This window comes from Equus przewalskii, chromosome 13, assembly GCF_037783145.1.
Source record: "Equus przewalskii isolate Varuska chromosome 13, EquPr2, whole genome shotgun sequence".
NCBI lineage: Eukaryota > Metazoa > Chordata > Mammalia > Perissodactyla > Equidae > Equus > Equus przewalskii.
In genome coordinates this window covers 29,070,277-29,095,631 of record NC_091843.1, presented here as the reverse complement: position 1 = coordinate 29,095,631, position 25,355 = coordinate 29,070,277, and the positions used below count along the sequence as shown (strand labels likewise).

The 25,355-nt window shown below is 35.6% G+C and overlaps 1 protein-coding gene across 1 annotated transcript in view; it reads left to right on the top strand.

The window, feature by feature from the left end:
- The window catches only part of SPINK5 (serine peptidase inhibitor Kazal type 5), a 153,108-nt gene that overhangs the window by 52,173 nt on the left and 75,580 nt on the right, over positions 1 to 25,355 (top strand). The window contains exons 2-3 of the mRNA XM_008528911.2: positions 3,559 to 3,747; positions 23,798 to 24,094. The gene's annotated coding sequence lies outside the window, so the exon portion shown is untranslated. The remainder of the gene's footprint in view (positions 1 to 3,558; positions 3,748 to 23,797; positions 24,095 to 25,355) is intronic.

Below are 25,355 nucleotides of genomic sequence, written 5' to 3'. Positions count from 1 at the left end.
CATTGACAAACAGTCTGAAAATAGGACTCTAGTGAAAAGCTCCATCCTAATTTTGTTTAGAATCCATGTGTATAGTGTTTAAAAGTAGTCCATGGTGTTAGGGAAACTCATATTCAAATCCTGGTCCTTCACTTCTACCTCGTGACCTTGGGCAAGTCTTAGACTCTCTGAGTCTGATTCCTCAAATGGAAATGGAGATGCTAGCCACCTCACAGGGTTCTTATGAAGATCTAAATGAGATAATGCATGCAAAGTGCCTAGAATATGGGGAGTGCTCCATCACGTATAGCTATTAGTGCTGTTACTTCTCCTCAGCAAAGTTTGTCACCCTGTGCTCCTGCGACTAATTTTCTCACTGAAGTACCCTTTCTATGCCAGTCCTTTTTGTTCACATTCGCTGGGACAAAGGTGAGCGTAAGCAGTGAGTAGTGAACAGCCATAAGACTTTTAATGAATTCTATGAAGAGGAAACTTTCAGTAGAGAATGGAGTGGGACAGTTAAATTAAAAGAACAACCAGTGGTCTGGGGGATGGGAAACAGGTTCTAACAATTTCACTAGTCATGAAACATTTCATGATCTTGACTGTGGCACTAAATCTCTTTGGAACAAACAAAATAGTTCATTGATTTAGCGTATGCATTCTTTATTCAACACCTGTTTCGCAACTTACTTTCAAATTCCTCAAACTCTCCCAAAGGAGATTTCTTCATATGTGAAAGCAATGTAATATAGAAGTTAAGAAAATTAGACTGATGAATTGGGTTTGTGTCCTGACATTGCCATTAACTATATCTGTAAAATATCAGACAAGTTAATTAATTTCTCTGCTCCTTGGCATCCTGATCTGTAAAATGGGTTAGTTAGCTGTTATGAAGATTGTTTAACATAAGAAAAACACTTTTTTTTGTGTGTGAGGAAAATTGTCACTGAGCTAACACCTGTGCCAATTTTCCTCTATTTTATTTGGGGTGCTGCCACAGTGTGGCTTGAGGAGTGGTGCTAGGTCTCTGCATGGGATCTGAACCTGCGAACCCCAGGCTGCTGAAACAGAGCTCGCAAACTTAACCAGTATACCACTGGGCCAGCTCCAGAAGAACACTTTTAACACTGCCTGGTATATAATAATCAGTCAACTAATGTTAACAATTATTCACAGAATAAGCAAGATACCTATCTCTTCAGGTTATTGAGGGTATTTAAATGAGATAAATGATTCATAATAAATGACTGACACAGATTTTAATCATACTTCAAGTCCTATTGCTATAAAAACATTGCAATTTATAAAAAGAGGGGTATGAATGTGATATGATGAGAAGATATGAGGAAAAATAAAAATCATCATCACCAAAGTAATGGATTTACTATTTTTTAAATGGGAGTATAAGAAAAAAATGCGTCAGAAAGTTATATTTATGTTTCATGAGATCTATGTAAAGGAATGCTCTTATTTTTGCTCTGAGATAAGGAAAACCCAGTGGAAATTCTCGTCAGACAATAAGTAATAACAATAATGATAGTTATAATAACGATACAAAGAATCATGAAATACATTTTCAGGGAGTAAAATCTGAAAAAGAACCAAGAGTTCTTTCTCAAGTGAGGTCCTTGCTTTATGGAGACTATATTCTAGTGGGAAAAACAAATAGTAAAGAAGTAAACAGCTTAATAACAGGAAGATTCCAGGTAGTGATTAGTCTACAAAGAAAATAAAATAAACTGTGTCGTGAAAGCGACCGAGATTAGAGGTGCAGTAGATGGAGGGTGGGCTTTAGATTTGGTTGTGATGAAAGGTCTATCTGAAAAAAAATATTTAAGTTGAGCCCTGCATAGGAGTCAGCTACTCATAGATCCAGGGAGGAACTTTCCAGGAAGAAGATTAAGCTGGCATAAGATTCTAAGGTAGGAATGAGCTTGGCATTGGAGAAAGAGGAAGAGGGCTGATGGTACTGGAATATAATAAGAAGGGAGAAGAAACAATAGTACAAGTTGACATCAAAAAGATTCAATAGCATCTTCTGGCCACAGCTGGAAATTTGGATCTAATTCCACATGTGAGGTTTGATGGAAAACAACCAGAAATTCTAAAAGGTGGTTTAATTGATCTGATTTATGTTTTTAAAAGATATCTCAGACTACTGTGTGAAAAATTGATTGACATGGAGGTGAGAATGGAAGCAAGGAAACTGATGAAGAGGCTAGAGCTGCTGCCCATATGAGAGATAATAGTGGCTTCGTTCAGTTAGAACAGTGTAGAAATTCAAGGTATGTTGTAGAGGGAGAATTGGTAGGACTCACTGAAAGAGTAGATAGAAAGGAGTCAGATAAGAATCACAGGTTTTCAGCTTGAGAAACTGAATTGAAGCTGAAGACGTTTACTGAGATAGGCTATAGTAATGGAGAGTTAGGATTCAAGAGTTGATAGATTTAAGTCTAAATAGCTGCATTATGAATATTCTATGGTTCATTTTACCATTTTTCCCCTTTTTCTGTATATTTAAGTTATTTTCTTTTATGTAGAACTATGCAATTGTCAAACATGTTCAGGTTAGTGCATTTGATCTATCATTTCATTAGCATAAAGGAGTTAACTTACAAATTAAAGATGCACCCATTTAAAATATTTGTGGACTCTCTGTTGCTCTTCTGAAAGGCTGTACCAATTCATACTCCCACCGTAGTGTATCAACTGTGCTAGTTTCCATAAAGTCTCCCAGCATTGTCAGGGTCTTTCTTTTTAAGACTTGTGAATCCAAATTGAATCCTATTTCAAGTCATTAAGTACTGAGGATCCTCTCTTTCACCATCTAATGCTAAATGTTTTGGGAGGGAGTTGGGAGAGAGAACAAAGAACGAGCTAATAATAACAGCGAATACTTACTAAGAGCTTATAATTGCCAGGAATGAGTCCAAGTACTTTGTATATGTGTTAACCTATTTAATTTTAATTATTTAACTATGAGATAGCTACTATTATTATTCAGAATTTATAAATGAATAAGCTGAGGCAAGGAGAGGCAAAGTAGCTTGCCTAACTTTACACAGTTTGTTAGCGGCAGATGCAAAGCTAGGCAATTTGCTTCCAGAATCCACACTTCTAATCATTAAGTTCTATTGACAAACCACAAAACATCTGATTGGTGAACGTCTCATTTACACAAAGACAACAGCATGAGATAGAATTTGTGTTTCAGATATCAAGTACTCTAGTTAGGGAAAAAATACATGTGAGCTGAATAAGTCAATATTGGTTTAGGTTGGACTTGGTTGAAGTATTGAAGAGAGAAACTTTCTCTACTCTCTGCATCTCTGCTCAGTTGTCAGAAAACTATGATTTTCATTATCACTATCACTACCAACTATTGAGTGCCTACTATGTGCCAGGCCCTAAGTTATAAGCACTATAGGTATTATCAGCAATCCTTATGTTACAATCACCTTTTCACAGATGGAGCTAGATTAAGTCAAACCCATAAGACCCAATAGGTATGAAGTGGCACAGCCTGTATTTAAACTCTGTCTGTGTCTAGCCTTAAGATCCCTACTCTTTCTGCAGTGACAAATGGAGGAATAAGAAGACATAGTCATAAAAGAGGACATCTCCAAGGTCAAAGGACTCACATAGATTCCAACAGATAAGCCACAGCCAAATATATGGACTTTGAAAAGCAGAGACGAGTAGGAAGATCTTAATTCTGAGGTTGGGAGGAGTCCTTGGAAGATTTTTGTGGATGGAAGTCACAAGGTAAGATTAACTTTTAATTTTTTTTCAATTAAGACTTTATTTTTTAGGGCAGTTTTAAGTTTTAATTGAGGGGAAGGTACAGAGATTTCCCAAATACTCACTGCCAATCTCCACACACATAGCCTCCTCCATTAACAGTACACCCCACCAGAGTGGTACATTTTTTACAATTGATGAACCTACATTGATACATCATAATCACCCAAAGTTCATAGTTTACGTTATGGTTCATGCTTTGTGTTGTATATCCTATGAATCTGGACAAATGTGTAATGACATGTATCCATCACTGTGGTATCATACAGAGTATTTTAACTGCCCTAAAATTTCTCTGTGCTCCAATATTCACCCCTAAGCCCAGCCTCCAACCCCTGGCAACCACTGATCTTTTGACTCTCTCCATAGTTTTGCCTTTTCCAGAATGTCATCTAGTTGGAATCCTACATCTAGCCTTTTCACATTGGCTTGTTTCATTCAGTAATGTGCATTTAAGTTTCCTCCATATCTATTCATAGCTTGATAGCTCATTTATTTTTAGGTGAAATAATATTACACTTTCTGGATGTACCACAGTTTATTTATTCATTCACCTACTGAAGGACACCTTGGTTACTTCCAAGTTTTTGCAATTATGAATAAAACTGCTATAAACATCCATGGGTAGGTTTTTGTGTGAACACAGAAGTTTTCAGCTCCCTTGGGTAAATACCAAGAAGCGGCATTGCTTGATTGTATAGTAAGAGGATGTTTAGTTTTGTAAGAACCTGCTAAACCGTCTTCCAAAGTGGCTGCACCATTTCGTGTTCCCACTAGCAATAAATGAGAATTCCTGTTGCTCCACATCCTCGCTAGCATTTGGTGTCAGTGTTCCAGATTTTGGCCATTCTAATAGCAATGTAATGATATCTCATTGTTGTTTTAATTTGCATTTCCCAGATGAAATATGATGTGGACTATCTTTTCATTTGCTTACTTTCCATCTGTATATATTCTTTGGTGAGATGTCTGTTAAGGTCTTTGACCCAATTTTAAGTAAGGTTGTTTTCATATTGTTGAGTTTTAAGAGATCCTTGTATATTTTGGATAACAGCACTTTATCACATATCTTTTGCAAATCTTTCTCTGGGTCTATGGCTTGTCTTCTCACTCTCTTGCTGTTGTCCTTTGCAGAGCAGAAGTTTTTAATTTTAATGAACTCCAACATGTCAATTCTTTCTTTCATGGATCGTGTCTTTGGTGTTGGATCTAAAAAGTCATCACTGTACCCAAAGTCATCTAGGTTTTCTCCTATGTTTTCTTCTAGCAGTTTTATACTTTTGCATTTTACATTTAAGTCTGTGATCCGTTTTGAGTTAACCTTTGTGAAGGGTGTAAAGTCTCTGCCTAGATTTATTTTTCTTTTCACTTATGGATGTTCAGTTGTTCCAGCAGCATTTATTTAAAAGACTATCTTTGCTACATTGTATTGTCTTTGCTCCTTTGTCAAAGATCAGTTGACTATACTTACGTGGGTCTATTTCTGGGCTCTCCATTCTGTTCCATTGATCTATTTATCTATTTTTCCACCAATACCACATTCTCTTGATTACTGTAGCTGTATAGCAAGTCTTGAAATCAGGTAACATCAATTTCCCAACTTTGTTTTACTTGTCAACATTGTATTGGCTATTCTGGGCCTTTTGCCTCTTCATATATACTTTAGAATCTCTTTGTCAATATCTACAATATAACTTGCAGGGATTTTGATCATGATCACTTTGAATCTATAGATCAAGTTGTGAAGAACCGACTTCTTGATAATATTGAGTCTTTCTGTCCATGAACATGGGATATCTATTCATTTATTTAGTTCTTCTTAGATTTCATTCATCATAGTTTTGTAGTTTTGCTCATATGGGTCTTGTACTCATTTTGCTATATTTCAACCTAAGTATTTCAGCTTTGTGGGTGGTAGTGTGAATGGCATTGTGTTTTTAATTTTAAATTCCACTGTTCATTGCTGGAATATAGAAAAGTTATTTGCTTCTGTATATTAACCTTGTATGCTGCAAACCTGCCATAATCACTTATTAGTTCCAGGAATTTTTTTGTTGATTCTTTTGACTTTCTACATTGATGATCATGTCATCTGTGAACAAAGACAGTTTTATGTTTTCCTTCCCAATCTATATACCTTAATTTTTTTATGGAACAAATAATAGCTACCATTTATTGAGTACCTACTAAATCCTAAGTGTTTTCAAATATTATCTAATTAATCCTCAAGAGAATTCTATGAAATCGTTTAATGTCAGTGAAGGCTCAGAAATTTTAAGCAATTTTCTGATGTTTTCATGGCTGGTAATGGTGGATTCAGGACCCAGAATCTGATCTGTCTAGTTTTAAAGCCCATATTCTTCACTTGCCGTGCTTCCTGGCTTGTAAAATGTAAGAGGAATGTAGATCACTTAACGCTGTGCAAGGTTTGAGGCTGTTGGAGGCATCAGATGTAATAATTAAGGTGAAAGTGTTTTAAAATGTCTAGAACCAACATTAATTACAGAAACTGTTCTGTGTAGACCAGGAAGCAATCATCGTTATAAACACATTCAAAGTATTTAAATTTTTAAATCTTGGGAGAACAAAAAATGAAAAGTTTCCTTTATCAGCAAGTATTCACTATCTTTAAATGCTCTGTCAGGTATTGTGACTATGAAAGTATATAAGGCATTGACTCTGCTTTGTTAGATACACAGCTTCAAAAGCAAAAAGCAACTCATAATTTAATCATTAAAATAACGTGTCAAGTGGGTGATCAAGTCAATATGTGTATGCTAGAGAAGGTCAGAGGAGGGAGTGGTTCCTAAAGCCAGGTGGACAGTGGAGGATCTTTGTAGCAGCTGAAACTCTCCTCCACTTCAATTTTAAGATAGGAGGTACATTCCCTGATTGATGCTCTGCTTTCGTAATAATGCTGCATCTTAAAATTGGGAAGAAAATGAAGAATCAACTAGTCCTACTCCCTCATTCCACAGATGTGGAAGCTGAGGCTCAGAGAAGACGACTTTTACAGAATCTAACTTTTTGGATGATGAAATCAGTACTCAATTCTAAATGTATCTGGCTTTCAGATCATTGTACCTTAGCACTTCTTTCCTTTTCTATAGCCAATTGTTTCCTTGGGAGACTGCTGAGAGAGTAAGCTCTCTCATGTTTATGTCACTGTTTATATCCAGGCAATTTGATTTAAGAGTTGAGCTGTCTGCCTCAAATGCTTTTTAGAACAAGGAGGGGTGGAACTAAGTTAGTAAATGAGCATAAATAGACATGAGTAGTCCTGGATAAAATGATTCTTTAAATCTTAGCAAATCTTTTATGATGAATCATGCTTCATGCACTTCACATTATAATTTGACCTTGGAGAGTCTGATGGGTATTAAGGACAATGTGACTTAATTCTTAAGAAGAAGGTGGATGGGATGTGGGACAGAAGAGGACAAGAACAATCATTTATTGAACACCTTTTATTTGCCAATTATTGGGGTAGATTTCATTTAACTTTAATGCTCACACTATCCTGTAAGATCAACGTCATTATTTCTCCTTTCTTAATGGTGCTGTGTAGAAGTTCGTACACCTGTTAAGTGGAGAAGGCACGCTCTAAAGCACGTGTCTTTTTCTCTGTAGTGGTTTGCTTTATAGTCTCCAGATTGGCCAGAATCATAGGTTTCCTCTTTGCAAAATGGGGATGATATCACCTTTCTCATTTGTACCCCACATAAGAACAAGTAAAATGGTCTTATTACCCAATGGGCTAAAGACATGAAAGTATTTTGGAAAATATTACACTATTATTTTCAGTTAGAGGTGTGGGATCACAGCCTGTTGGAACTTCACATTTGGAAGGCAGCACAACAGTGTGGTCTCTGTGGTCACACATTTCTAGGTTTGAAGCCAGTCTATGCCACTCTCTAGTTTTGTGATTTGCAGTAAGATTCTGAGCCTCAGTTTCTAATTTTAAAATGGAGATAATAATGCCTCATAGGTTTACGGGGAACATTAAATCAGATGACAGATGGAAAACATTATACTAGTTGGTTCTCTAGGTTACAAGGAGAAGAGGTTTTATCCAAGCTACCTCTAGTAATGGGAATGTATTGTGAGGATGACATGTAGCAATAAAAAAGAAGGATCCTGGAGGGAAAATGTGGTATATAACATACAATGGAGGAAATTCTGTCACATGTTACAACACAGATGAACCTTGAGAACGTTATGCTAAGTGAAACAAGACAGTCACAGAAGGACAAATACTGCATGATTCCACTCATATGAGGCGTCTATAATAGTCAAACTCATAGAAACAGAAAGGAGAAGGATGGTTGATAGGGGCTAGGGGGAGGGGAAAATGGGAGTTGTTGTTCAATGGGTATAGAGTTTCAGTCATGCAGGATAAATAAGTCCTAGAGGTCCACTGTACAACATTGTACTTATAGTTAACAATACTATATTGTATGCTTAAATATTTTTAATTGGGTAAATCTCATGTTATGTAGTTTTGACCACAATTTAAAAGAAAGAAGAAAGAGAGATACTTGGGAATCCTGGAAAGGCTTTAGTTTGAGACCAAAAGCAGTTAAAATAAATGATCTAATGGGAAGACTGAGAATATGCTTAAGGGACCTATAAAGCCTGGGTACCAGAATTTTATTTTTCAAGGTTTTGATATTTCGTTACAATCAGTGCATAGTCATAAAGGGAAAACTCAAGTGTGTAGGACTGCTGTACACATATTTTGGTGTTTAGTAATTTTACAATTTTGAATTCCTTATTTCATAGAGACGTGTATCAATATAATCACAATACTTAGAACCCCTGCCTTCATCTCTGGGAACAATGGGTTTTCTTCTCATCCCTTTCGCTAGTTCTTTTGACTCCATTACTCTCTTGGCCTCAGCTACTTTTTTGTATCTTATTTCTTTTTCCATTTGTCAGCAGGTTGATTCTCTCCATACTACACCACTCAAATTCCAGCAAGGGGATTGTTTAGCTAAAATAATGTCTATTGCCCCTATTATGCAGAAGTCTTTGTGCAAAGTATCCTTGGCCTATGGATTGACTGACCTTGGACTATATGTCCACCTTCGTCCAATTAGCGGCCATGCCTCCACATGCCCAAAGAACAGCCTAGAACTTCTTTTTCCTCAAAGAAATTAGATGGGGCAATTTCTCATAGACGTGTTGGGCATCACAGAAGAGACAATTACTATTAATGTCATTTCTTGAAATTAGAAGTCATTTTGTCGATTCTCTATATGGCATAAATGAGTAATCTCTGATCTAGAGGACAATTCAGCTTGTCCAAGGCTAGATGACTTATAATTAGTAGCCAAACTTATAATCTGTGTCTCTGGATTTCCACCTCCATTATTTCTCGTATACCAGGTACTGTAAGCTTGGTAGTCAGCATTGTTAAGGAAAAGCAGCATGTAGCAACACTTTTTCCTAGCAGTAGCAATCTGTTATTACATTTGTCATAGTAACTGTTATCACCACTGAATGTTTGGATCCATAGATGGAGAGAGACAGGTATAGATAGATACTGATATATAGATATACAGGTGGATTTAAAAACCATAAGCTTGCTGTATACTTTTAAAATAACTTTGATAATTTTTCATTTTACTTTTTTCAAAATATTATTCATAAAACTTGGCTCATTTCCAGTAAAATTGCTTATTCAGTTCCATTTTTAAATGTCATTTGTGTTAACTTTGGCCAAGTTTTTAATAATATTTCCTTATTGATTATATGTGTAACTGTTTCCACTGATTATATTCTTCAACTTATGAAAGTATATCAGATTACTCTTTAATTTGACATTCCAAAATTTGTCTATATGCAGCAAATACTTTAAACAGAATAATTAATTAAGATGTTTGTTTTAATAGGACATTAACCCAGCATACAGACTTCCTATAAGGAAAAGATTTAGTATTAAAAGAAATCAGGTAGACAAAGCAGTGAGAAACGAAGCAGAATGAGACCAAGATCCAGGTATTGTGTCCGTTACATTTTGGTCCCAACATCCTTTTCTAATTGTATCTATCATTATTTTCATTCACCTTTTGTTACAGTCAAATTAAACTCTGCAATATCACTTTTCCTCCAAATATACTTCTTCTGAGCCTTACCCTCATATATGTGTGTTTAGATCATTCATCTCACAAGGCATTTGTAAAATTTCATGTCTCCTATAAATCTTTTCTTAATATTTCAACTGACAGTAAATTTTCCCAGTCCAAACTCCCATGGCAGTTTTTCTTTTAGGAGTTATCATTTTTCACTTCAAAGTAGAGCTATATTGGGGATATGCTTTATCTATCCCATTAGACTGTAAGACACTTGACTTGAGAGCAAGGCTTACATCTGATTCATCTTCAGTAACGTCCACAGATTTTGCAATTGATGCTCAACAATGACTCAGTGGATTAATGCATGAGTAGACTTGGTATATGTGCTGCGGAAACAAGCACAATGAATGAATAGTTTGGATAGAGATAATGGAAAATGAGAAATGGACTTTAATAAGAAGAAAGGGGGCAGCAAATCTGAATAATGTGTTCACTGGGGGAAGATATAATTCTTCATAACATGAGGAATATTCAACTGATACAAGATTCAACACACCTTAGAGCAATTGAGATATACAGGAAAATGTAGCAGGGAGAAAAGTCCACACTTGGTATCATTGTGATTTTCAAACTGTTTATGCCTTTTCCTCCTTTCTTTTTGACCAACAAATATGTATATACTTTTTTTGCATGTACCCCCTGTGCTAGATGCTAGATATATACTGGCGATTTAAAAAGTCATGATCTCTGTGATTGTAATGAAGGGGGAGGCTGAGTGAGGTACACTGGTCCTCTCATCTCTATTGCAAAACAGAACACCTTTATTTTTTATATATGTTACGGTTATATTCAAGATTTTATTTGAAAAAATTTTATTGCTTAGGTGTTCAATTAGATATAGCAAAGATAGAAGTATTGCAAGCCCCAGAGAAAGAACAGAAGACACGTAGAAAAGTTCTAAAGGAGCAAAAAGAGTAAAAGTTAGGAAAGCAGTCTTTGGAATGCAAATTTGCGGTAGACCATTGTTAGAATACTGAAGAGAGTCAGAAATACAAATACACCTTTAGAATGTGACTCACTGTGAATCCCAAGGTAGTGTGGTGAAGTTTCAGCAAAGATGAGAAGCCATTCAAAGAAGATCTTTGGAAAGAAAGGGTCTGGAAATTAGATCTCAGAGGAGGTCACCCTTGGAGAAGCTAATGACAAAATAATGTTTGGAAAACATGAAGGAAAGGGATAGGAAGAAAGCCAAAGTAAAATGTCCAGTATTCTACATCTTCTCTTGAGAGTGGTCCTATCTCTGCCAAAATGGGTTGTTGATGGATTCGAGGTTTTTTCACGCATTGTGCACCCAGATGAGCATTTGATTTATAAAATCAGAAATGAGAAACTGGCCAATCTAGTAAATCATTCAAAAATAAGTATGACTTGTATTTTCTATCCATACTACCCTTATCCTCTCTTTAGCTATAGCAGAGTCCCTTGTTCCAGAATCCATAATCTAATCACCAAGATAATTAATGAAACTTTAAAGCTAATTCTGGTTAGTAAGCATAGAGACAGTTTCTGAACATCTCTATTGGCATTTTGGACTAGATAATTCTTTGTTGGCGATGAAGGGTCTATCACAACATGTTTAACAGCATCCCTGGCCACTATCCACTGGTTGCCATAGAAAATCCCTAATTGACAACCAAAAATGTCTCCAGATATAGCTAAATGTTCCCTGGGGAGCAAAATTGCCTCCAGTTAAGATAGAATAAAGCTAACAAAAATGCAAACTAGAGGACAAACCCATTACATAAAATGCTGTATATGAGATGAGTCTGCTTGTTCCCTGGAATACAGGGTGGTGAAAGAAGAGCTGATACCCAAATCAGGCATGAGTGGGTGTTTGAATAAGTTGTGGTTTGGAAAAACACGTGGGGCTGGGAGTCAGGAGAAGTGATATGAATTCCAGCTCTGCTACTGTCTAGCTAATTGTCCTTGAATCTATGGCTTCCCCTCATCAGGCCTCACTGATAAAATGAAGATATTTGAATACACCAGCATGTACCAAGGCCCATTCCAGTTCAAAGATTTGATACATCAGTGACCATTCATAAATATACACCTGGTTCTTTGGGTACTGAACTGTCTCAAAGACTACACTCAAGACAGCTGAGTGTGCTTTCTTGTCAGGGCCTGATCTGACAGGTTTTCCATCTTTCTTTTTTCCTTTTCAAGCAGGGCTCATCCCTATATCTACCCTCACTGCTTAATTCTGTGAGAATTGGAAGGAAAAAGTGTGCTTTGGCAAAGGCATCTATTTTGTCTATTTTACCCTAAGATGATGCTCATTTTTTCCCCTCTAGAGAGGAGGCCTGGAGCTCAGCAGTTTTGGTTACGTAAGCACTTTTTGCTGAGCTCAGAAGTGTAAACTAAGTGGGCCATCAAGGGCAAACTTCCGTGAGTTGTACAGCCCAGTTCTCTCCACTTGCCTCTCTTCCCAGAAAACACACGTGACAGAATATTCTGCATTTCCGCCATTAGTAGGCTGCCATTTTTCCATTGCATCACAACTCTAAGATGAGAGATTACTCTGACTCCCAAGAGTTGTTTTCAGAGCACACCAGTTAATTAGGCAACAAGACAACAGGGTGGAGTGATACTTTATTATTCTGGTTGTCTCCACACCCATGATGGATTTAACATGGTGCTGCAGCCAGCCCCCTCAGAGCAGTGGCATCTTACAATGCAACCACACCCAGATGACAACAGATGGTATTTTTTAAGGACTAACTTTCATTAAAAACTGCATGTATTTATTAGTTAATCTAGGGGCAAAAAATATATATATATATATTTCAGCTCCTCCCTCCCACCTTCCTCCCACACACAATTTTCTTGAGATTTTGAGATGTAATGAGCTAGCCTAGTAAGTGAACCTACCTGATAAAGGCACACAATACCAATCTGGATTAGGAACAGCAGCTAGTTTTTGCTTAACACCTTAAAGCTCATGGAGTGCTTCCACTTATATCTTCACGATGTAACTGATATGTAGATGGCAATGTTATTTGTATTTTATAAATGAGAAAATGGGCTCAAAGATGTAAATAAACATGTCTAACATCACATAGATAAGTTGCAGGACCCAGTTTTTGACTGTAAATCTCATGTTTTCTTACTTTTTTGCACAGCTGTTCCCATAGTAACTTAATGGCAGAATGTTCCCGTCAAAAGGGTCATCAATTAATTCATTATATATTAATTCACTCTATGTTCCAAATATTGCTGCCTTTGAAGGCAATATATCTTTAAAAAATTTTATTTAATAGATTTCATTTTTTTTAGAGCAGTTTTGGATTCACAGCAAAACTGAGTGGAAGGTACAGAGATTTCTCATATGCTCCCTGCCCCCATTCATACATGGCCTCCCCCATTATCAACATCCCCCACCAGAGTGGTATATTCATTACAATTGATGAACTCACGTTGACACATCATTATCACCCAGAGTCCACAGTTTACATCAGGGTTCATTCTGGATGTTGTATATTCTATGGGTTTGGACAAATGTATAATGACGTGTATTCACCATTATAGTATCATACAGAGTAGTTTGACTACCTTAAAATCCTCTGCGTGAAGGCAGTATTCTTATTACAATGTTTGATACCATTGATTAGTACGGTTTAATTGGTCTACCTTCTTTTTGTTCCCTTTATCCATTTCCCAACGTGCCTCACCTCATGAGCAATTTAGGAATTTAGTCTGTGTTCACAGTCTCGCTTCAGCTAAAAGTGAGAACCGGAATTAAAACACAGATTGCCTAATTCCACATCAAACACTATTTTGCCTGCATTCATGAACTTGCTAATGAGTTTGAGGCATAAGAAAGACCCACAATAGTAAGAAAAGGCATTTCCTGCATCTCCATCCCTGGCTGGATGATAAGACATTTCTTCTCTTTAAAAGAAGGAAAATGCTTGAAAAGTTAAGAGCTTAGACTGAGCTGTTTGATTTCCTGACTATTTGAAAAGGTGTCACTTTTTCAGGGCTCAAATGACCTGTCAGTCCATCCATGTGTGGCTGTCGTTCATTGAGGGTGACCCAATTTCTTGTGAAGGCCTCACCACCTGGAGTATAATAAGCTGTTCAAAGGAAGGGTCACTAGTGAGGAAATGACTCCTGTGCCCTGCAGGCTATTAGTTTGTGCTTCTAAAACTAGGCACTGGTTTTTGGCATGTCCTGCAAAATATTCAAGACTTTAAAAGACCCAGGGGCTGGCCCTGTGGTACAGTGGTTTAAGTTCGCTCACTCTGCTTCAACAGCCCAGGGTTCGTGGGTTTGGATCCCAGGCATGGACCTATACACTGCTCATCAAGCCATGCTGTGGCAGTGTCCCACATACAAAGTAAAGGAAGATTGGCACAGATGTTAGCTCAGGGCCAATCTTCCTCATCAAAAAGAAAAAAGAAACATTAATAGACCCAGAAGTGGGTTTCCCTATTGTGGTCTCCAATTCAATGTAGTCAACAGGCTAACATGAAGACGTTTCTAATAACAGCTAACACTGTGCACTCTCCATATGCCAGGAACCATCTAAAGGCTTTACATGAATTACGTCATGTAATCCTCATGGCAATCACTATTACAATTCTCCGTTTAGTGGTCAAGAAATTGAGACAGAGAATTTGGGTAAATTGTCCCTAGCCACACCTCAGAAAAGCCAGTTTTTGAACGCTTAGCATTGCTCCAAAGCCCACCACTTAACTTCTAAGTTATAGCTCCTTCTGGTTCTCGAGTAGGCTTTACTATGTATGACGAACTGTTACCAATTATAATAGCTGCTTTAGCTTTTTCACACAGTCATCTCAATCTGCTCAACAGTCCTAAGTGGATGATACTCTAAATCATGATTTGTTTGAGGTCAAAATGCTAGCAAGTCACACATTTCCAAAACTTCACTGGTCTTCTATGGTACAGACTAGAGAACTGATCTCTGTCCAGACACTGTCTGGATCCACCTACAGGAGATGGTCCAGGAAAATGCTGAAACACCTTACTTTGGCACTATAAAGTGGGAGTTTTGGAAGGGTGAAAATCAACCCCATCCCATCAAAATGAATCATGACATTTGCAGTGAGATCTTATAACTTAGAGGAGGGAGTATTGGGAATGTGTGTTTTTAAATTTAAGTAATTAGGAAATATCACTCTATTTTTCTTAGCCCGCACATCATCTGTAACCTAAAGCGGGGAACTGGATGACTTTCAATGTCCTATCTATCCCTAAAAATAATTTTTTTAAATAGAATTTTTGTTCTTAAAATTAATACCTACTTAGCAAAAAATACTTATCAGATAAGAAAAATAGAGAGACATAGAAAAATCATAAGTAATTCCACCAGAGATAACAAATGTTAGGATTTTTTGATAAATCCAGTTCTATCTCCCTTAGCACATAAATATATAAATGTTTTTAAAACTAGTATTGTATCACTTGTGAATTTTTTCTAAAGTCAGGTTTATTGAAGTAAAGCTTCAAATAAAGGCAAAATTCAAAATTGTGGGTGCGCAGTTACTTGATTTTTGACAATCACTTATGTAACTATTGGAACAATCAAGAAGTAGAGTAGTTCCATCACCCCAAAATATTTCCTTGTGTGCCTTTGTGGTCAATCCTCTTCCTTGATTCCCAGCCTCTGGCAACCTCTCATCTGATTTCTGCCCCTATAATTTCATCACCTTAAAAATGTCATATAAATGGAATTATAAAGTACATAACATTTTGCATCTGTCTTCTTTAACTTAGAATAATGCTGTTGGTGTTCATCCATGTTGTAGCAGGCGTAACAGTTCATTTCTTTTTATTCTTGAGTAGAAATCCATTGTATGGATGGACAAGAGTTTGTTTATCCATTAACCAATGGATGCACGTTTGAATTGTTTTTATTTTTTAGTGATTATGAATAAAATTGCTATAAATATTATTTTACAGATTTTGTGTGGACATATATTTTAATTTCTTTTGGTAAATACCTAGAAGTGAGATTACTCAGTCATATAGTAAGTATCTTTAACTTTATAGAAGGAATGTAGGATTTTGTAATCTACATTTTTAAAAACTTTTTCTTCTTTTGGAAATAATTATAGATTCACAGGAATTTGCAAAGGTAGTACAAAGAGGTCCTATGTACTCTTTATCCAGTTTACCTCCATAGTTAAATCTTACATAATTAGAGTACAAAATCAAAACTGAGATTTTGACTTTGATTAAATGCTTGTATATAGTTTAGTGTTATTTTATAGCATGCATAGTTTTGTGTAATTACCACTGCAATCAGGATAGAGAATTTCCCATCACCACAAAGATCTCCCTCATCCTACCCCTGTATCACCACATCTACCCCCCTGCCCTCATCCAATAGTCATCCTTAACCCCTGGCAAACTGTTATTTTTTTTTTTCATGTGTATAATTTTGTAATTTTGAAAATGTTATATAAATTGAATTATAGTATGTGAATTTTGGAGATGGGCTTTTTTCACTCAGCACAATATGCTTGAGATCCATCCATAATACCTTGAGATCAAAGTTGTTGCATGTATACAGAATTCATTCCTTTTTATTGCTGAACAGGATTCCACAGTGCAGTACTAAAGTTTGCAGTACTGAAGTTTGTTTAACCGTTCACCTATTGAGGGATATTTTGGCTGTTTCTGATTTTTGGCTATTACATATAAAGCCACTGTGAACAATTATAATGAAAGTTTTTCTGTGGATATTGCATTTCTCTGGGACAAATACCCAGGAGTACAATTACTGGGTAGTGGAATAAGTATATGTTTAGTTTTTTAGGCAACTGCCAACCTATTTACCAGAGTGGCTGCATCCTTTTACTTCCCACAGCAATATATGAGAGATCCGGTTTCTCCAAACACTTGCCAGCATTTGATGGGGTCACTATTCTTGATTTTAGCTATTCTGACATTTTACTCTTCTAAAATTATTTTCTATTCTTGCCTTTCTCATATATACATGCAGTCAAAGGTACCACATATTCTTTCATGGAGACCCCACATTATTTTTCTTCTGGGACTTCGCTTATACTGTTCTGCTGAAAAATCAGCCACATTCCCATCACCACATGTTCAAATATCCTCAAGCCTCAAGGCCCCATCTAAAGGCTACATCTTCCAAAAGAATCATTGCCTATCTCCCAGATAGAAATAATATATCTTTCCTGGACACTTCATCTGTGGATCTTTTGTGACACTTTTATGTTTTATGCTCTATTGAATCATTTCTTTTCTGATATAGGTATTATCTTCCTTACTAAGTTATTCGATTCTTTAGGGCACAATAATTTTTTTTCCTCTTTTCTCTCTTTACTTTCACTACCTAGCGTTTTCCAGGTTTCAATTAATAAAATTCAGCGTCACTTCTACAAATTGATACTGATCTAAAATTAATTGACATTAATATCTTTGTAGATAAGGCTACAAGAGAAAAATGCTTAATTTCAAATCTTTGTGTTGAACATTTTCTTAACCCATACCATCTTCATTTTTATTACTTCTAATTAATTTCTATATAACATTCAAATTTTATAGTTTAAAATCCACTTATTCTACCCTAGAAGGCACAGGATCTGTGAAGTGTTAATTATGATTTTTCTGCTCTCTCCAGAGGCATAAAACAGAATCTCTCTAAGGCAACCATCTGCTTTATTTCTGGACAGATATTGTTAAAGAGCTTCCCCTTTCAGCGGACTCATATCTGCCTCTAACTAACTCCAGGCAGATTCTAGCTTTGGTTTCTTGGGTTACAAGGGGTAAAACGTTTTTTTTTTTCTCCGCTTGATCATGAAGAATTTCAAGATTTTCCTAAGTATTCAAAATGCCAATGGATAACAATTCTGGCTTAAGGTGAACTATAAACAGATACTATGATTTATACGTATATATGAACACTTCGTTTTAACCTAACAAAACAGTAAAAAATATATTCTCACCTAATTTTTACAGCTCTTGGCTACCTCTCATTTATTAGATACAAGACATTTAGAGTCACAAAAATGTCCTCTTGGTGAGTTGATCTCTTTGTCATCATGAAATGATTCTCTTGATCCCCAGTAATATTCTTTACTCTGAAATCTACTTTGTCTGATATTAAAATAGCCACTCAAACTTTCTTTTGATTAATGTTAGCATTGTATATCTTTTCCCATCCTTTTACTTTTAATCTATTTGTATCTTTATATTTAAAGTGTGTTTCTTGAAGGCAGCAAATTGTTGATCTTCCTTTTTTATCTAATTTGACAATCTCTGTCTTTTAATTTACATATTTTCATACAATACACACATATTTATGTAAAACACATTTACATAGAATATATTTACATTTAACATGTAGAGTTTACATAAAGTATGTAGGTTTATCTATAATACAGATTATTGATATGGTCAGATTGAGTCTACCATCTTATTATTTACTTTCTATTTGTCCTGCTTGTGGTTTTTTTGTTCCCTTTTTCTTTTTTCTGATTTTGGGTGAATCAAGTATTTTATCATTTCATTGCATCTCCTTTATTAGTTTACTATCTATAAATTTTTGGTTATTATTAAGCCGTCAGTTTAATTGCTGATTGTTTAAGCAGTCAGTTAGTTTTAAAAGAGATTTAAACAATAAGAAAAGTTCTCATGTATTTACCCATATAGTTACCCTTTCTAGTGTTTTTCTTTCCTTTGTATAGATCCATATTTTCATGTGGTATGTTTTTTTCCTCCTGCCTGAAATCTTCCTTTAGCTTTTGTTCTAATGCAGGTATGCAGTAAGGAATGGGTTCTTTTAATTTTTATGTGAGCAAAAGTCTTTATTTCACCTTCATTTTTAAAAGACAGTTTTACTGGGCATAGAGTTCTAAGTTGACAATATTTTCTCTCAATATTTTAAAGATGTTACTCCACTGTGTTTTTACTTGCATTGTTTCCAACAAGAAGTCTTCTATTTTCCTAATTCTGTTATTCTGCATATAACAGAGTCTTTCTCCCCCATGGCTGCTCTTAAGATTTTCTCTTTCTCACAGTTTTTGAGCAATTTGATGATGATGAGCCTTGGTATAGTTTCTTCATATTTCTTGTGTTTGAAATTCATTGAGATTCTTGATCTGTTGGCTTATAGTTTGGAAAATTTGGTGCTATTATTGCAGTCATATGTCACTTAATGACAAGGATAAGTTCTGAGAAATGCATGGTTAAGCAATTTCATCACTGTGCAAACATCATAGAGTGTACTGAAGGGGAATAAAATTTGGCATCCCACATGAGGATTATTTTAGGCTGATTATTTTTGAGAAACAAAAGACTTAGTTTTTCTTGTTACCTCCTCCTTAATTGCCTAAAAGAATTCATATAAAAAAAAACCTGTCTCATAAAGTGAGCTATCACCTTAGCATAACATGAACTACAGGGTAGACAGAGAGGAACCTCGAAAAGCCTGTTTTTGGGCTTCCCTCTGTGTTCTTCTGTTTCTGTGTGGCCAAACACTTGTTTTCCAAATATTTACTCCTTTTCACCCACCTGTGTATTCCTTCCTTCCCTTTGAAGTCCTTTTACATTTCTTAACATTGCAACACAGCTGTAACTATTTTAATGTCCTTGTCTGATAAGTCTTACATTTGTAACAGTTTTGAGTTAGTTTTACTTGTTTTTTCTCCTCATTATTTTCTTGCTTCTTTAGCATGTCTAGTAATTTTTTATTTAATATCAGACATTATTAGTTTAGCATTACTGAGTAGTGAATTTTTTTTTTATTTCTAAAACTAATTTTAAATTCTGTCCTGGGACACAATTAAGTTACTTGGAAATCATGTGAATTCTTTTAGGCCTTGCTATTAACATTTTTTAGGTAAGACTAGAGAAACAATCAGTCTAGAGCTAATTGTCCTCTACTATTGAGACCTGACCCTTTGAGTGCTCTCCCTAATGCCTTATGAATTTTAAGGTTTTCCAGTGTGGATGATAGGAACAGACACTATTCCTGGCCCTGTGTGAATACTGAGTATTTTCGTCTTTAATCATTTGAGATAGATCTTTCCATGGTCTTGAATAGTTTCCTCATATGCATTTGATGATCAGTACTCTGCTGAATACTTAAGCAATATTCATATCTCTTGGGTTCCCACTCTGTTCAGCTCTCTCATGTCCAGTACTCTGTCCTGTGAACTTCGTCAGTTTTGGCCTCCTTCAAACCCCACATGTCACCTTAGCACAGAGAGTCTGCATGGCTATGCCTGAGTTGCTCCTTCATGCTCTATGGCTTGGAAATTTTCTCAAGACAGTAAACTGGGGCAATTTTAAGGCTCACCTTTTTTACTGTCTTTCATAGATCATTTGTCTTCATTTCAAGAGACTAATGTCCAGCATCTTGAAAACCATTGTTTTATATGTTTTTCTTTTTGTTGTTGTTTGTTTGTTCACTTGTTGAAGGCAGGAGTATAACTCCATTTCCTGTTACTTCATTTTATCTGGAGTCATGAGTCCAGTCAATTTCTTTTGATTGATTTTTCTTCACATTATGGGTTCTATTTCTTGTTTTTTTGTTTGTATGGTAATTTTTGATTGTTTGCTACTCATTGTGTATTTAGTTTTTTGGGCAATGAATATTTTTGTATTCCTCTAAATGTACTTGAGCTTTGTTCTGGGACACCGTTAAGTTACTTGGAAATTGTTTGATTCCTTCAAGTCTTGCTTTTAAGCTTTGTTAGGTGAAACCAGAGTAGCCTTTGGGGTTAATTTTGCCCTACGACTAAGGCAATAGTTTTCTCAGTCAAAGGTTTTTCCCTTTGACAGGTAGGCAGACAACCTATCTTCTCTCCTGTTTAAGCTCTAGATATTGTTCCTTCTAATTAGTAGGGTGATTTTTCCCCCAGCCTTGAGTAGTTTTCTCACACACATTTACTTATTAGTACACAGTTGAAGGCTCTAGGTGCACAATTTGATGCGGATCTCTGAAGGCCTCTCTTCTTGATTTTATCCTCCTAGTACCACGCCACGTGAATTTTAGCTCCCTTGGTCTCCCTGGCTCTCAGCTTTGTAGCCTCATCTCAAGGAGACTGTTAGACTCTACCTGTGTTTCCTGTCTCTGTGCAACAAGCTTGAAACTCTCTATAGACAGTAAGCTGTGTCAATGTAGGGCTAACTTGGTTTTTGTTCCTTCTCCCAGGGATCACTGACCTGCACTATCTGATGTCCAATGTCAAAAAACTATTTTTCATGTAGTTTTTCTGTTTGTTTTCTTTTTTCATTGTTTCAGGTGGGAGGAAAAATTCTTTACTTATTACTCTATCTTGGCCAGAAGCAAAAATCTTATCATTTAAAAACAAACTGGTGTATCCTTTAGCATATATGCTAATTTCTGTTTCTCTTTTCAGGATATAAATGAGGTATTTTAATTTTCTCAAGTATCTTCTCAAAGCCTTCTCATCATTTGCTTCCTAATGAAATTATGAAATCTATATCCTTAATCATCTTTCATGCCAAAGGGCATAGGGAAAAGATAATAGAGTCTTGATTCAATAGACTTCTGATTCCAACTTTCCCACTTACTATTTGTAGCTTTGGGAAAGTTCCTGTGTGTCTCTAAATTTCAGTAAAATGAGGATGCTACCAATAATATGTGTCCAACCTGCTCAACAGGTTGAGCATGAGGTCCAAATGAGAATATATATTTTTAAAAAATCCTTCTAATTTGTAAAACATTTTACACACATTAGCATTGACCTCCATCACCAAGATTGATTTAAATTTGTTTATTTTCTCTTTCAATGCATTTGGTGTCCTTCTGTTCTTTTTCTTCCTTTCTGAATACATGCCTCTTTTTGTACTCTCTCTATATTTTCTTCTTTTTTCCTGTTCTAATCTCACTGAATTAGTGTTTAAACCTCTTTTAAATATGAGAGAGTGGAAAAAAATATCAAAAAAAAGAGTTAGGAGGCTTGAATTTCTGTTGTAGCTCTTCCCCTTATGGCCAATAGATTTGAGGAAAATCATTCAACCATGCTCATTTTCAGTTTACTGACCATGAAATGGAAATACCTTATTATCTGCTTACCTTAAAGAGTTAATGTGAGGTGCAAATATATAAAATATAAACAGTATATAAATATTTCTATATGTACATGTTGTGTACAAATTGGTAACATACTATAAATTATTCTATAAATATTATTCTATAATAAATTTTGCAAGTAACTGCTCTATAAGTACAATAATAAGGTGAATGCCTTTATTAATGCTAACAGCTGCATAGAGTTCTTAAATAATTTCCTTTATACTTTAAAAATACTTCTCCCAGAAGCGTAAGTAGTATTTTCCATCTAGGAGTGAGTGAAAAAATAATCCCTATTTTATACTGTAAACTAGAGATAATTATTGCATTTTCCAAGGTTGTTTATGTTATTGACAAATGAATGTCCACTACTTACAGCTCCTTGCTCAGAAATGTTAAAATTATGAAATTTTATTAAATATTTTAAATAATTAAATAATATTAAAGTATTATATTTATATTAAATAATATTAACTAAATTTTAAATATTAAATAATTGTATAAGTATTAATTTTATTAAAATATTAAAATTACTTTCTTTTCTTAAATAGAGCAGTTTTACAGTCAGGATTGGTGATGAAATGCAGTAATATCATTAACATGGGAGATGTCACTTAAAATAAACCAAAAAATCCCACTAAATGCAAAATAATTACCATGTTCAATTTTAGTTTCAACTCCTGCCCTCCAAATAGTGTTAGATAAATAACTAATGATACAGCAGAAATGAAAAATGTCGGATGAAATAAATTACCAGAGCAAAACTTTGGTTCTCGTAATTATTTAAGGAATGATTCATTCTGATTAGCTGAATTTTTCAGATAGAGGAGGATATATACCTTTTTAATCCTGGCTTGTTTTTTAGAATTGAGCCTGGTTTCATCATGAAATCCGTCAATAGAGGCCAAATATCTGTATTATATGTTAACTTTACTCTATGGACATCTTTTTAAAAGCACTGTCACAAATTCAATTGAGCAATGATTTGTATGATCATTTTCCACCTGTTCCACTAGACTATAATTTATTAAAGGTCAGAGGCCATATCTGTTTTATTGACACGTTTAACGCTGCACTCTCATACAGTGCCAGACAAATGTAGGCATTTAGTAAATATTTGTTGTACTTATGTGGGGAATACTATGGACTCTATTGGAGTACCATGATACCTAACTTTGGACTTACATTTTTAACTTTTTAGATTACATTTTATTAATTTGGTTCTATATCTGAGAATTTTCTGATTTCATACTTACGATTCATTTCTTTATTGCTTTTTCTGTCTAATAGATCAAGACTGTGGTATGACACAATGGTTAGTGTTATTTAACATGTTACTTGATTGAATAAATATTTTAAGGGTTAAGACCTAGAGTCTCAGCCTGACCACTTACAAGCTCAATGACTTGGTTTAAGTTGTTGTGCAAACACATCCTTTGTGTCTCTCTGTGTGTCCACATTTCCTCTTCTTATAGGGACAGCAGTCAGTTTAGGTTAGAGTCCAACACTAATGTGGCCTCATTTTAATTTAATCACCTCTTTAAAGGCCCTACCTCCAAAAACAGTCACATCCTGTGTTACTGGGGGTTAAGGTTTCAAAATATGAATTTTGGAGGGACACAATTCAGTCCACAACAGTGAGTGTCTGAGATATGTTAATTACAGGTGTAGGTAGTGTGGTTACTAGAGCGTGTTGTATTTAAGAAGTTGAGCTCTGGGATTTCACTGCCTTTATTTGCATTGACTGTTATCATTTGCAAACATCACCACTTACAGTCTGTATGACCTTGGCAAAGTTATAGAATCTCACCAAACCTTAATTTCTCTTTTTTTTTTTTAGGAAGATTAGCCCTGAGCTAACTACTGCCAGTCCTCCTCTTTTTTTTTGCTGAGGAAGCCTGGCCCTGAGCTAGCATCCATGCCCATCTTTCTCTACTTTATATATGGAATGCCTACCACAGCATGGCTTGCCAAGCGTTGCCATGTCCGCACCCGGGATCAGAACGGGCAAACCCCAGGCCGCCGAGAATCGGAACATGTGAACTTAACCACTGCACCACCGGGCTGGCCCCTATTTATCTGTGAAAAAAGAAGGAAACGGTGCTTACACATTAGGTTTATTGTTGTACTTGTGACAGTAAGTGCACAATAAATGCTGGAAAATTTTATATTTCTTTGCAAATAATTTTATAAAGATCATGTTTTCTTAATTTTGCTTATAAATCTAATAATTTTGTTCTTGTTTATTGTATACACACACCTAAGTATTTCACATATAAAATACAAAATACTCTTGTGCCAAAATTCAGTATACTAGCTTCTTCAGAATTAGTTCATCGTGATTGTTTTCAAAGGACTGTAGCTCCACAAACTTCTGTTTCCTATAGTCAGGATGAACCTAGAAGACCTTGGAATGTACTGAATTTTCAGGTGATGGAGAGTGTGGGGTCATGGAACAGGGGTTCCAGTAGCATCAACTGTAGGGGGAAGTTGGACATTGTGCTTAAGAACCAAATACAAGCCAATATGTAAGACTTAATACAGTTAAAAATCAGATCTTGAAAGTTTCCTGTTTTCTTAATCCTAATCTAATAAAAGCAAAAATTATATCTATAAATAGCAGAGTCTGTATGCTTAGGGATCAAACAGTGCCCATCCCATCCTGTTCTTAGATAAAATGAGATGCTTATCTCCATAGCTTCTAGGCCTTTCTAGACAAACAGAAAGGAATTCTCAGAAAGGGAACGAAGTTAGCTGTTAATGGAATATTTCAAGATAAGCAGGTGGCTAAAGGCTGTTTTCCAGTTAGTATCTTTCAAAAAGGAGAATACAGATGTGTTAAATTAATGGGTAAAAATATGAGAATTATAGAAAGAGAATTTAAAAATTAAGCAAATAAACAAGAAATTACTTCATCTTCTAAGATCTGTTAGGACATATACTTTTCAGTCATGGTCACAGCACAGTTCTTTGCACAAGTCATTGCGAGTGTCTGGTTGTGTATGTGTGTGTGTAGGAGTGTGTGACAGAGAGCAGAGTATTAGAGGAAAGAAGTATATTAGCAAAATACTTTATGTAGTTTAAAGCACTATAATGTCTGGATTCTCTTTGAACCACAGGAAAGGCTATGAGATAGCCACACAGGGAGTAAAAGATGAGAAAGAGACAAGGCCAGGATTATCATCCCAGCTAGTTCCTATTCCAGGATGGGTTAATGGTACCATTTTTGGCAGGTAAGGAAAGGATCATAACACCTACTTTGCTACCTCACAACATTGCATGAACAAATTAAGAGAGCTAATGAATGGTGGATCGTTTTGAAAGACATGGAAGGTGATTTAATCGTGAGGGGCTTTAGTTGTTTATTAAACTTTTGTGATCACCAAAGATATCTCTGC